The 14,681-nt window shown below is 40.9% G+C and overlaps 1 protein-coding gene and 1 non-coding gene across 4 annotated transcripts in view; both read left to right on the top strand.

Annotated features, from left to right (window-relative positions):
* LOC126350882 (sedoheptulokinase-like) overlaps positions 1 to 14,681 on the top strand; it is a 119,696-nt gene that overhangs the window by 17,662 nt on the left and 87,353 nt on the right. The window lies entirely within an intron of this gene.
* Positions 8,213 to 8,286, top strand: Trnat-ugu (transfer RNA threonine (anticodon UGU)). Its single transcript has one exon. It is a non-coding gene; the product is annotated as a tRNA-Thr (tRNA).

Here is a 14,681-nt window from a genome sequence, read left to right as displayed (position 1 = left end):
ACTGCCAAGTGCAGATGTGCAATGAAGCCTGTTGACACCAACCACCGCTAGCAAGAAGGGAATGAGCAGATTATGTAAAGAAACACCATAAGTGGCTTGCAGACCAACTTTATAAAGAAAATGCTGTTTTTGACCCAAAACAATAAAAAAAAAGTACTGGCACAAATGTGTATATCCAATTTACAGAACACTGCAGAAGATGCTTTGCAAAAAAAAAAAAAAAAAAAAAAAAAAAAAAAAAAAAAAAAAAAAAAAAAAAAAATCTGGTGTAATTTTTTTTTTAATTTGATTGCAGTCAGCTCAATACAGATAACCTATGAAGACAGGTGTTTGTAAATAATTTAGGAGTAAATGTAACAAATCACTGAATCATAGATGTGTTGAGTCATTGACAGACACATCAACAAGACTAAAAAATTTGTTAGCTTTTAGACAAATTCTGTCAGTGGCTTAATGTCTCTGTTATACAGTGAATTGTTTGTTATCTTTAGTCCTAAATTATTTACATTCTACTGGACATTCCATTATCATACTTAAGTCATTTGCTATGAACCTAAGATTATAGTTCAAATTAATGATGATGTAAATAAAATAGAAAGAAACTTCCACATGGGAAAAATATATTAAAAACAAAGATTCCAAGACTTACCAAGCGGGAAAGCGCCGGCAGACAGGCACATGAACAAAACACACAAACACACACACAGAATTACGAGCTTTCGCAACTGGCAGTTGCTTCGTCAGGAAAGAGGGAAGGAGAGGGAAAAATGAAAGGATGTGGGTTTTAAGGGAGAGGGTAAGGAGTCATTCCAATCCCGGGAGCGGAAAGACTTCCCTTAGGGGAAAAAAAGGACAGGTGTCTGCTTGTGTCTGTGTATGTGCGGATGGATATGTGTGTGTGTGTGTGTGCGAGTGTACACCTGTCCTTTTTTTCCCCTAAGGGAAGTCTTTCTGCTCCCGGGATTGGAATGACTCCTTACCCTCTCCCTTAAAACCCACATCCTTTCATTTTTCCCTCTCCTTCCCTCTTTCCTGACGAAGCAACTGCCAGTTGCGAAAGCTCGTAATTCTGTGTGTGTGTTTGTGTGTTTTGTTCATGTGCCTGTCTGCCGGCGCTTTCCCGCTTGGTAAGTCTTGGAATCTTTGTTTTTAATATAAGATTATAGTTCAGATCACTAAGATGGTGCATTCTGTAATTTAAGGTATATCTGATTTGTGTGAATGTAGACTTTGCTGGAATATATAACTGACTTTCTCAGTGTGTGCTACTGATGAAAAGCATGGTGGATGGTAGCATTATGGTATCAATGCTATCACCTGGCTGGAAACCTGAGAGGTTTTTGTATGTATCTTATTTGGTTATATGTATCTTAATAAGCTCATATGTCCTTTCTTCACCATGCCAAGAGTTTTTATCTATCTATGTGAATCATATTTAACAGCTGTGTCATGGTATATACTTTTCATTTTGTTTATATCATCATTTTGAATGAAGCTTGTAAGTGAAGGTGATGTTAACATGAAAAGATTAGGACTCGGTTGTTTTGTTTTACTAAGAGTCTGCAAGAGCATGTGAAATGGACTCAGCTTGTGCTAAGCTTATCTAGAGCTTCAGAAAGAGCTGTTAATACTGAAATCAGATGGTAGTTGGGAAACTTTGTTTTGTGGGAAAAAAACTTTTGCCATATGGAACAACTGTCTAATACTTACACATTTAGGTCTGTTGGTAACAGTTCCTAGTTTCAGAGAGCTATTAAATGTGATTCAGGGAATTTTACTAAGTGTTTCAGTATTTTGATACATTTCCCAATTCCATATAGTTTTCTTTTGAGTTCTCTGCCAACCATTTTCACTTTCTTTGTTGTGACAGGAAGTATATAAATTTGATGTGTTAATATGGTGTTGGGTAGTCCTGAGTGTAATAAGAGTATAAATAATGGAAGTGGTAAAAGTAGCTGAGGAGTTGAGCACTCTACAGGTACATAATCAACATGAAATCAGTGCTAAGCATCAACACAATGGCTATGGGAAAATAACTTTACATATTTAAATTAAATTAAATTTAAATATGTAAAGTTATTTTCCCATAGCCATTGTGGTGATTCTTTTCAGTTTTTTTGCAGAAGATTCATACCAACTGATGTCCTTTAACACTTGGACTGCTAGTCCTGTCCGTTGACTGGACATGAACATTTTGGTAGACTGTCGATCTTGTCTTTTGATGGATTATGATTTTTCTGGCTTTTAAGTATGAAATTGTGTATCAGGGGTCTATTAATCAAAGGCAGTTCATACATACAGCGAATGATGGTGTTCCTTAGGGAAATGGCAGCAAGGGACAGGAAAGGACACAGGTGCACTCAGTGTATGTGCCTGGGGGCATCAATCAACAAGCTGAAGAGGCTATTCCAGCAGCCATTGAGTGAGCAGGATGCAACCACTGCAGATTGTGACACACATGGGAACAAACGATGCCTGTTATCTGGGCTCTGAGGGCATACTTGGGTCATTCCAGCGACTGGCTGAAAAGATGAGTAGACCAGCCTTGCACATGGAGTTTCAATGAATTTCACAATTTGTAGCATTGTCTCCAGAACTGATTGTAGCCTCTTGGTTGGGAGTTGAGTGGAAGGACTGAACCAGAGACTTTAAAGGTTCCTCTGATAAGTGAGGCTGCGACTTCCTGGACTTGCAATAATAAGGCTGAGAACTGTAGGGTTCCCCCTAAGTAGGTCAGGTGTGCACTACACGTCAGAGGCAGCTACTCAGGTAGCTGACTATGTGTGGGGTGCACTAAGGGTTTCTTACATTAGGCAACTCTCCATCCAATCCAGAGAACAATAGCTGTAGGAACCCGGAAGTATCAGTGTAAGATTGAAAGAAATACCTCCCACAGATGAGAGTATTAAAATCCTAATGCTTAACTGCCAAAGCATATGCAACAGAGTGCCAGAGTTTGAAGCACTCCTGAAAATCAGTGAAGCTCACGAAAAACTAGGTACAGAAAGCTAGTTGAAACCTGAAACTGACAGCAGAGAGATTTTTGGGAAAAACAGTTCCGCCACTAAATTTATGTCAATTTGTATTTATCTTCAGTTGTGTATAGCACTATTCCCCCCTTCTTGCATTCTTTATGAAATTATTGATAATTTGGCTGTTTCTATTAACTCTTGAGGAATAGACATTCCCCACTGCCATGTGGGTATTCTAATGGTACAGTAGAGTAGACAGAAAAATCTAGTAAATAAAAAAAAGAATGAAAGAAAAGTGAATGAGTAAAACTGAAGATGAAAGCTCAAGTTGGAATGAATGAGAGTTTATGCATCATGGTAAACCTCTTCTGTAGCATTCAGTTCCAACTAATGATACAAGGCTTATTTATTAAGGACACTTACCGTAGCAAAAATTGTATGTGAAAATACTCTATAGAGTTTAACGTAATTGTGTGTTCTTTCCATAAGCTAAAACTACTGTCTGATATTTTAACTCCTGAAGATGATAATCCCGACAGTTCTCATTCATGAAGTGATTTTTTTGTGAGTTTAATGAATAAATACTATTATTTGACACTTTATCTTTAGCTGCAGGTTTCGTCAGATGTAACTGGCAGAAGTCAAAAGCTTTGGGTGCATGGTTTATTGTCTTTGGTTTTTGCTGAGCTTTGCCAATGCAATGGCACAGTAGTAGCTTTAGCGTCATTACATCTACATCTGCATCTATACCCTGTTAATCACTGTGAGATGCATGGCAGAGGGTATATCCCATTGGACCAGTTATTAGGGTTTCTTCCTGTTCCCTTCACTTATGGAGTATAGGAAGAATGATTGTTTGAATGCCTCTGTGCATGCTGTAATTATTCTAATCTTATCCTCACGATCCCGATGTGAACGGTCTGCAAGATATTCTAGTATATTTCTAGAATCATCATTTAAAGCTGTTTCTTGAAACTTTGTTTATAGACCACCTCAGAATAGTTTACGTCTGTCTTCAAGAGTTTGCCAGTTCAGTTCCTTCAGTATCTCTGTGACACTCCCCCACAGATTAAACGAACCTGTAACCATTCATGCTGCCTTCTTGGTATGCATCAATATCGTCTGTTAGTCCCATTTGGTACTGGTTTTGAAAAATGTCCTACATTTTTTACCATGTGTCCTACATTTCTATTAGAAAATCTGGTAACTCTATTCATTATAGATAACTACATCATTTGTAAAAAGCCTGATATTGTGTTTAATATTGTCTGCAAGGTCATTAATGTACAACATGAAAAGCAAGGGTCCCAACACATTTCCCTGGGGGACTTCTGAAGTTAATTCTACATCTGATGATTACTCTCCATCCAAGACAACATGCTACATTCTCCATACCAAAAAGTCCTCAATCCAGTCACACATTTCACTTGATACCCCATAAGATCATACTTTTAATAATAAGTATAGGTTTCATACATATACTTTCAGGAATCAATAAATACTGCATTGGCCTAATTGCCTTGATCCTTAGCTTTCAGTATATCATGTGAGAAAAGTGTGAGTTAGGTTTCACATAACGATGTTCTACTACCCATTGTGTAGATGAGTGTGACTTGTGCTTTTTATCCAAGAACTGGACACAGTTTTTTGTTCGAGGGATCTATGATAGATTGTAGTTAAAAGAGAGGCTAACTCAACCACAAATTCAGCATAGAATCTGACAGGGATTCCAAAGAGCCCTGGAGCTATGTTCAACTTTAACGATTTCAGCTGTTTCTCAACACCATGGATACTATTTCATTCGTCTTTTCAGAGGTACGAGGATTACATTGGGACAACTCTCCTGGGTTTTCCTTTCTAAAGGAACATTTGAAAATGTAGTTAAGCATTTCAGCTTTTGCTTTGCTATCCTCAATTTCAGTTCCTGTCTCATTAGCTAGTGGCTGGAAATTAACTTAGATGCCACTAACAGCTTTTACATATGACCAGAATTTCTTTGGGTTTTGTAAAAGATCATTTGACAAAGTTCTGCTATGGTAGTCGGTGAAGGTGCCGCACATTGCCCTCTTGGCAGCTAAATGTGTTCCATTCAGCTTTTCTCTATCTATAGCCCTACATTTTGTTTTACAGCTATTATGAATTAATCTCTGTGTCTTTAAAAGTTCCTTTAAGGGACTGTATACCATAGAGGTTCTCTCCCATTATGGGCCGTTCTACTGGGTACATATCTGTCCAGTGCGTGGTCAGTTAGTCTTTGAAACCTGAGCCAGAGTGTTCCTCCAGATGCTCCTGACCTGTGCTGGAAGTTTCAACTTCCTCATTGAGATGACACTAATTTTTTATCTAATTTATTGAGCATATATGTATTTTTGCTTATTTTAGTTGTCCTTTGTAATTTGGTAATCATTGTTGCCATAGCCACATCATGGTTACTGATACTAGTTTGGATGTGAACATCCGATAAGAGGTCAGGTCTGTTCATTGCCATTAAGTGCAATATACACTGAAAAGCCAGAAAACTGGTACATCTGCCTAATATAGTGTAGGGCCCCTACGAGCATGCAGAAGTGCCACAACACAACATGACATGGGCTTCACTAATGTCTGAAGTAATGCTGGATGGAACTGACACAATGAATCCTGCAGGACTGTCCATAAATCCATAAGAGTACGAGGGGGTGGACATCTCTTCTGAACAGCACGTTGCAAGGCATCCCAGATATGCTCAGTAATGTTCATGTCTGGGGAGTATGGTGGCCAGCGGATTTGTTTAAACTCAGAAAGAGTGTTCCTGGAGCCACTCTGTAGCAATTCTGAATGTGTTGGGTGTTGCATTGTCCTGCTGGAATTGGCCAAGTCCGTCAGAATGCACAATGGACATGAATGGATGCAGGTGATCAGACAGGATGCTTACTTATGTGTCATCTATCAGAGTCATATCTAGATGTATCAGGAGTCATATATCACTCCAACTGCACAAGCCCCACACCATTATAGAGCCTCCACCAGCTTGAACAGTCCCCTGGTGATACACAAGGTTGATGGATTCATTAGGTTGTCTCCATACCTGTACTCCATCCACTCGGCACAATTCAAAATGAGACTCATCCAACCAGGCAACTTGTTTCCAGTCATCAGCAGTTCAGTGCTGGAGTTGACAGGCCCAGGTGAGGCATAAAGCTTTGTGTTGTGCAGTTATTAAGGGTACACGAGTGGGCCTTCAACTCCAAAAGCCCATATCAATGATGTTTTGTTGAATTGTTCACACACTGACACTTGTTGAAGGCCCAGCATTGAAATCTGCAACAATTTGCAGAAGGGTTGCACTTTTGTCAAGTTGAACGATTTTCTTCAGTCATCATTGCTCCTGTGCTTGCAGGATCTTTTCCTGGCCTTATTGATGCCAGAGATTTGTTGTTTTGCTGGATTCCTGATATTCACGGTATGCTCATGAAATGTCCTTATGGGAAAATCCCCACTTCATCCCTGCCTCAGAGATGCCGAGTCCCATCGCTCGTGCGCCGACTGTTCAAGCCCACTTAAAGCTTGATAATATGCCATCGTAGCAGTAATAACCAATCTAACAACTCCGCCTGACACTTGATATCTTATTTAGGCATTGCCAACTGCTGTGCTGTGTTCTGCCTATTTACATATCTCTATATTTGAATACACATGTCTATACCCGTTTCTTTGCCACTTCAGTGCATTTCTGTCATTAGTGGGGTTCTTAGCTATCTGTCGTAGGTAGTTTTCAGAGAAGGCGTTGAGTACAGTTTCACAGGATGTCTTATCATGCCCACAACTAACAAAACTGTAATTTTCCCAATTCTTGGGTGATTAAAATCTCCACCAATGATTACAGTAGGATTGGGGAACTTATGTGCCAGTGAACTGAGGTTTTCTCTAAAGTTCTCGGTTACATTAGGAGATGAGTCTGGTGGGCGATAGAAGGATCCAATCATCATTGTATGCCCACCCCTGATACTAAGTCTTGGCCATACAATCTCACATGCAACTTCAATTTCTGTCTTGGTGAATTTAAGTTTCCTGTCAACAGCGACAAATACACACCTCCATTTCCCCTTTGCCTATCCTTTTGAGGTACTCTTAAATTTTCCCCAAAAATCTTACTGCTGGGGTTCAGCCATCTTTCTATACCTAGTATTATGATAGCTTCACTGCGTTTCATCTTTGGCAGTTTATCATCAGGATTTTAATACTCTCACCAGTGGGAGGCATTCCTTTCTGTCTGACAGTGGTACTTCTTGGTTTCCTACAGCTGTCGTTATTATTTTTAAATGTTGTCTATTGTTATGATTGAGTGCCTGTTCAAAGGTTTCGACTGGCTCGAAATATTTACTGCCTTCTGCAATATAGCAGCATTATCTTTTTTATTTCCTGATGTAGCCTAAATGAAAACTGCATACATCAGTTTAATTGTGATTAATTGTTACTGAACTGTAGACAATTAAGTACTGAAATCATGTCTCTCTCTTAATGCCACGTTCATTAGGTTGTTATGGCATCTCCTCCATTATACATCTATAGAACGTGCTGAGTGAAAAGAATAAAAATTATAGAATGTAAATATATTATATATATGAAGACAGTAACTGTTCTCGAAAGAACAGATACTGTTGATGACCGTGCAGCTTTTCCCTGGAATAAAGGATGACTAACTGAAACCCTCAACTGCCGACAGGTGTTGCTGATATACCTCGATGTGGACAGCTGAAAATGTGTGCCCGACCGAAACTCAAGCCTGGGATCTCCTGCTTACATGGCAGACGCTCTATCAATCTGAGCCACCGAGGACACAGATGAATAGCATGATTGCAGGGACTTATCCCTTGCACACTTCCCGTGAGACTCACATTCCCAACTGTCCACAATTCTACATATGCAATGTACCTTATAGACATTTGCCCATCCACTCATTACTCGCGCACACTTTGGCGATCCCCGTAAGAGTTTGGGCAACCTGTGCACATTTGCACAGATGAAGGTCAGTGGCTGGGTAGCCTTTAACTATATATGTACGAAGACAGTAACTGTTCTCAAAAGAGCAGATACTGTTGATGACTGTGCAGCTTTTCCCTGGAATAAATGATGACTAACTGAAACCCTTAGCTGTCTATAAGGTACGTTACATATGTAGAATTGTGGACAGTTGGGAATGTGAGTCTCACGGGAAGCATGCAAGGGATAAGCCCCTGCAGTCGCACTATTCATCTGTGTCCTTGATGGCTCAGATGGATAGAGCATCTGCCATGTAAGCAGGAGACCCCGGGTTTGAGTCCCGGTCAGGGCACATATTTTCAGCTGTCCACATCGAGGTATATCAACAACACTTGTCGGCAGCTGAGGGTTTCAGTTAGTCATCAGTAAATGTATTAATTTTGAGGTCTTTAATAAGACCTGCAAGACATTCAATTTTCAATTATGCATAAAATGTTAATAGTTTTTTATTCAGAATGAATGCTTTCTTCATATTAGCAACATCATACCAGGAAAGTATCTTGTAAGACAATACTATTGTTTTTTTGATGTGCTGATTCCAGGTTAATTCACCATTCATCTGTCCTACAAAGAATTTTACCTTTAATTTTCATTTAACAATGATCAAAACTTTGTATTTATAAACCCTGCAAGTAATCAAGTTCTTTCTTGTAAACTACTTACTTGCCTATTCAGCTATTGCCTTCCCTGTGTCAATAATGATTATGTTCAAGGCACTTATTTATGAACTTGTGATTTCAGTGAACTTTGCAGATTTCAAAATATCTTTTAAATACTGTGATAGGTCAAAATCAGGAGCAGAGAAGCACGAATCCTGTGCAGTGTCATATTTTATATTTGTTTTACTGATTCCAGCAATACACGTGGAGTACTATTAGTATCATCAGTACTACTGTATAGAGACAAGTCATTGATTAACATTGTTATCAAAGAATTCAAAAAGTATTTGACTAATTCTCTTCAAATTTTGACATGATACTCTACTAAAGGTTCAGACAGACATAGGGAACATACACTCCTGGAAATGGAAAAAAGAACACATTGACACCGGTGTGTCAGACCCACCATACTTGCTCCGGACAATGCGAGAGGGCTGTACAAGCAATGATCACACGCACGGCACAGCGGACACACCAGGAACCGCGGTGTTGGCCGTAGAATGGCGCTAGCTGCGCAGCATTTGTGCACCGCCGCCGTCAGTGTCAGCCAGTTTGCCGTGGCATACGGAGCTCCATCGCAGTCTTTAACACTGGTAGCATGCCGCGACAGCGTGGACGTGAACCGTATGTGCAGTTGACGGTCTTTCGCGAGGGCGTATAGTGGGCATGCGGGAGGCCGGGTGGACGTACCGCCGAATTGCTCAACACGTGGGGCGTGAGGTCTCCACAGTACATCAATGTTGTCGCCAGTGGTCGGCGGAAGGTGCACGTGCCCGTCGACCTGGGACCGGACCGCAGCGACGCACGGATGCACGCCAAGACCGTAGGATCCTACGCAGTGCCGTAGGGGACCGCACCGCCACTTCCCAGCAAATAAGGGACACTGTTGCTCCTGGGGTATCGGCGAGGACCATTCGCAACTGTCTCCATGAAGCTGGGCTACGGTCCCGCACACCGTTAGGCCGTCTTCCGCTCACGCCCCAACATCGTGCAGCCCGCCTCCAGTGGTGTCGCGACAGGCGTGAATGGAGGGACGAATGGAGACGTGTCGTCTTCAGCGATGAGAGTCGCTTCTGCCTTGGTGGCAATGATGGTCGTATGCGTGTTTGGCGCCGTGCAGGTGAGCGCCACAATCAGGACTGCATACGACCGAGGCACACAGGTCCAACACCCGGCATCGTGGTGTGGGGAGCGATCTCCTACACTGGCCGTACACCTCTGGTGATCGTCGAGGGGACACTGAATAGTGCACGGTACATCCAAACCGTCATCGAACCCATCGTTCTACCATTCCTAGACCGGCAAGGGAACTTGCTGTTCCAACAGGACAATGCACGTCCGCATGTATCCCGTGCCACCCAACGTGCTCTAGAAGGTGTAAATCAACTACCCTGGCCAGCAAGATCTCCGGATCTGTCCCCCATTGAGCATGTTTGGGACTGGATGAAGCGTCGTCTCACGCGGTCTGCACGTCCAGCACGAACGCTGGTCCAACTGAGGCGCCTGGTGGAAATGGCATGGCAAGCCGTTCAACAGGACTACATCCAGCATCTCTACGATCGTCTCCATGGGAGAATAGCAGCCTGCATTGCTGCAAAAGGTGGATATACACTGTACTAGTGCCGACATTGTGCATGCTCTGTTGCCTGTGTCTATGTGCCTGTGGTTCTGTCAGTGTGATCATGTGATGTATCTGACCCCAGGAATGTGTCAATAAAGTTTACCCTTCCTGGGACAATGAATTCACGGTGTTCTTATTTCAATTTCCAGGAGTGTATTTTTAATACAGGGTGTTACAAAAAGGTACGGCCAAACTTTCAGGAAACATTCCTCACACACAAATAAAGAAAAGATGTTATGTGGACATGTGTCCGGAAACGCTTAATTTCCATATTAGAGCTCATTTAATTTTCGTCAGTATGTACTGTACTTCCTCGATTCACGGCCAGTTGGCCAATTGAAGGAAGGTAATGTTGACTTCGGTGCTTGTGTTGACATGCAACTCATTGCTCTACAGTACTAGCATCAAGCACATCAGTATGTAGCATCAACACATTAGTGTTCATCACGAACGTGGTTTTGCAGTCAGTGCAATGTTTACAAATGCGGAGTTGGCAGATGCCCATTTGATGTATGGATTAGCACGGGGCAATAGCCGTGGTGCAGTACGTTTGTATCGAGACAGATTTCCAGAACGAAGGTGTCCCCGACAGGAAGACTTTCGAAGCAATTGATCGGCGTCTTAGGGAGCACGGAACATTCCAGCCTATGAATCGCGACTGGGGAAGACCTAGAACGATGAGGACACCTGCAATGGACTAGGCAATTCTTCGTGCAGTGACGATAACCCTAATGTCAGCATCAGAGAAGTTGCTGCTGTACAAGGTAACGTTGACCAAGTCACTGTATGGAGAGTGCTATGGGAGAACCAGTTGTTTCCATACCATATACAGTGTGTGCAGGCACTATCAGCTGCTGATCGGCCTCCACCGGTACACTTCTGCGAACGGTTCATCCAACAATGTGTCAATCCTCATTTCAGTGCAAATGTTCTCTTTACGGATGAGGCTTCATTCCAATGTGATCAAATAGTAAATTTTCACAATCAACATGTGTGGGTTGATGAGAATCCGCACGCAATTGTGCAATCACGTCATCAACACAGATTTTCTGTGAACGTTTGGGCAGGCATTGTTGGTGATGTCTTGATTGGGCTCCATGTTCTTCTACCTATGCTCAATGGAGCAGGTTATCATGATTTCATATGGGATACTCTACCTGTGCTGCTAGAACATGTGCCTTTACAAGTACGAAACAACATGTGGTTCATGCATGATGGAGCTCCTGCACATTTCAGTCGAAGTGTTCTTACGCTTCTCAACAACAGATTCTGTGACCGATGGATTGGTAGATGCGGACCAATTCCATGGCCTCCATACTCTCCTGACCTCAACCCTCTTGACTTTCATTTATGGGGGCGTTTGAAAGCTCTTGTCTACGCAACCCCAGTACCAAATGTAGAGACTCTTCATGCTCATATTGTGGACGGCTGTGATGCAATACGCCATTCTCCAGAGCTGCATCAGTGCATCGGGGATTCCGTGCGACGGAGGGTGGATGCATGTATCCTCACTAACGGAGGACATTTTGAACATTTCCTGTAACAAAGGGTATGAAGTCACGCTGGTACGTTCTGTTGCTGTGTGTTTCCATTCCATGATTAATGTGATTTGAAGAGAAGTAATAAAATGAGCTCTAACATGGAAAGTAAGCGTTTCCGGACACATGTCCACATAATATATTTTCTTTCTTTGTGTGTGTGAGGAATGTTTCCTGAAAGTTTGGCCATACCTTTTTATAACACCCTGTATATAGGGTGGTCAATTGATCGTGATCGGGCCAAATATCTCACCAAATAAGCGTCAAATGAAAAAACTACAAAGAACGAAACTTGTCTAGCTTCAAGGGGGAAACGAGATGGTGCTATGGTTGGCCCATCAGATGGCACTGCCATAGGTCAAACAGATATCAACTACGTTTTTTTAAAATAGGAAATCCCATTTTTTATTACATATTTGTGCAGTACGTAAAGAAATTTGAATGTTTTAGTTGGACCACTTTTTTTTTGCTTTGTGATAGATGGCGCTGTAATAATCACAAACATATGGCTCACAATTGTAGATGAACAGTTGGTAACAGACAGGTTTTTTTAAATTAAAATACAGAACTTAGATACGTTTGAACATTTTATTTCGGTTGTTCCTATGTGATACATGTAACTTTGTGAACTTATCATTTCTGATAACGAATACTGTTACAGCATGATTACCTGTAAATACCACATTAATGCAATAAATGCTCAAAATGATGTCTGTCAACCTCAATGCATTTGGCAATACGTGTAACTACATTCCTTTCAACAGTGAGTAGTTTGCCTTCTGTAATGTTTGCACATGCATTGACAATGCGCTGACGCATGTTGTCAGGTGTTGTCGGTGGATGATGATAGCAAACTTTTCCCACTGAAAGAAATCCAGGGACGTCAGATCCGGTGAACATGCGGGCCATGGTATGGTGCATCGACGACCAATCCACCTGTCATGAAATATGCTATTCAATACCGATTCAACTGCACACGAGCTATGTGCCGGACATCCATCATGTTGGAAATACATCACCATTCTGTCATGCAGTGAACATTTAGTAGTAACATTGGTAGAACATTATGTAGGAAATCAGAATACATTGCACCATTTAGATTGCCATCAATAAAATGGGGACCAATTATTCTTCCTCCCATAATGTCGCATCATACATTAACCTGCCAAGGTAGCTGATGTTCCACTTGTCACAACCACCGTGGATTTTCCGTTGCCCAATAGTGCATATTATGTTTACATTACCGCTGTTGGTGAATGACGCTTCGTCGCTAAATAGAACGCGTGCAAAAAATCTGTCACTGTCCCGTAATTTCTCTTGTGCCCAGTGGCAGAACTGTACACGGCGTTCAAAATCATTGTCATGCAATTCCTGATGCTTAGAATTATGGTACGGGTGCAATCGATGTTGGTGTAGCATTCTCAACATCGACGTTTTTGAGATTGCTGATTCTCGCGCAAATTGTGTGCTACTGATGTGCGGATTAGCCACGACAGCAGCTAAAACACCTACTTGAGCATCATCATTTCTTGCAGGTCATGGTTGATGTTTCACATGTGGCTGAAGACTTCCTGTTTTCTCAAATAACGTAACTATCTGGCGAATGGTCTGGACACTTGGATGATGTCATCCAGGATAACGAGCAGCATACATAGCACACGCCTGGTGGGCATTTTGATCACAATAGCCATACATGAACACGATATCGACCTTTTCTGCAACTGCTAAACGGTCCATTTTAACATGGTGTAATGTATCACGAAGCAAATACCGTCCACACTGACAGAATGTTACATGATACCACGTACTTACATGTTTGTGACTATTACAGCGCCATCTGTCACAAAGCGAAAAAAGTGATCCAACTAAAACATTCATATTTCTTTACATACTACACGAATATGTAATAAAAAATGGGGGTTCCTATTTTTAAAAAATGCAGTTGATAGCCATTTGACCTATGGCAGTGCCAACTAGTGGGCCAACCATAGCGCCATCTTGTTTCCCCCTTCAAGCTAGATGAGTTTTGTTCTTTATAGTTTTTTCGTTTGATGCTTATTTCTTGAGATATTTGGACCGCTTGCTATCAATGGACCACCCTGTATATGATATGAAGTATGTATCTAATAGTATACAGACAGGAAATGTTCTTAGCAAAAGTCTTGAAAAAAGTTTTTGACCAATTTACTTAAAATTTTTATGTGATATTCAAATGAACATTTGGATGTGTGTATACTATATATTTTTATTATCTAAATATATATGTAATATATAATATGGGTCTTAGCTAAAAATATGGAGAAGTTTATTTATTTATTTTACCCAACATCAACACAAAAAAAGTTTTTTTTCCCTGTCTTCTAGATAAGTCAGAGCCTTACTTACTAGAGTTATATATTATTGCCTGGCATTTTTATCTACACAACTTTTTCTAAATTTAGTTGAGAGAACAATGTTACATATATGGAAAATTTATTATTGCAATCTACAGTTTGTGACACAGTCTATGATCTGAGATTACATATATTTTTAGATATATGGTCTTCCATTATATGAGTGTACTATATCTAGACACTCATCTATTGAATATGAAGTATTCTTTAGGAGCCACAATTTTAATTTCTTTCTTAGTTTGTAATGGGCAATTTGGAGGTATTAGGATGGAAGCAATTCAGTAGTTTTATGCCTGCAAAGCAAGGGCTTTTCTCATAAAGTGTTATTCTATGAGAGTTGATGTGGGGTCTCTCTCTACCTCTAGTGTTGTGATCATGTATTTCTTTATTAAGTGTTTGTTACTGTTTACTGCCATAATGACTATCTTCAGTACATAAACATTATGAATAGTTAGTATTTTAAATTTTTTAAACAA

Source organism: Schistocerca gregaria, chromosome 1 (genome assembly GCF_023897955.1).
Source record: "Schistocerca gregaria isolate iqSchGreg1 chromosome 1, iqSchGreg1.2, whole genome shotgun sequence".
NCBI classification, from domain to species: domain Eukaryota; kingdom Metazoa; phylum Arthropoda; class Insecta; order Orthoptera; family Acrididae; genus Schistocerca; species Schistocerca gregaria.
Note: the sequence above shows the minus strand (reverse complement) of the source record. Positions and strands in the feature narration are given on the sequence as shown.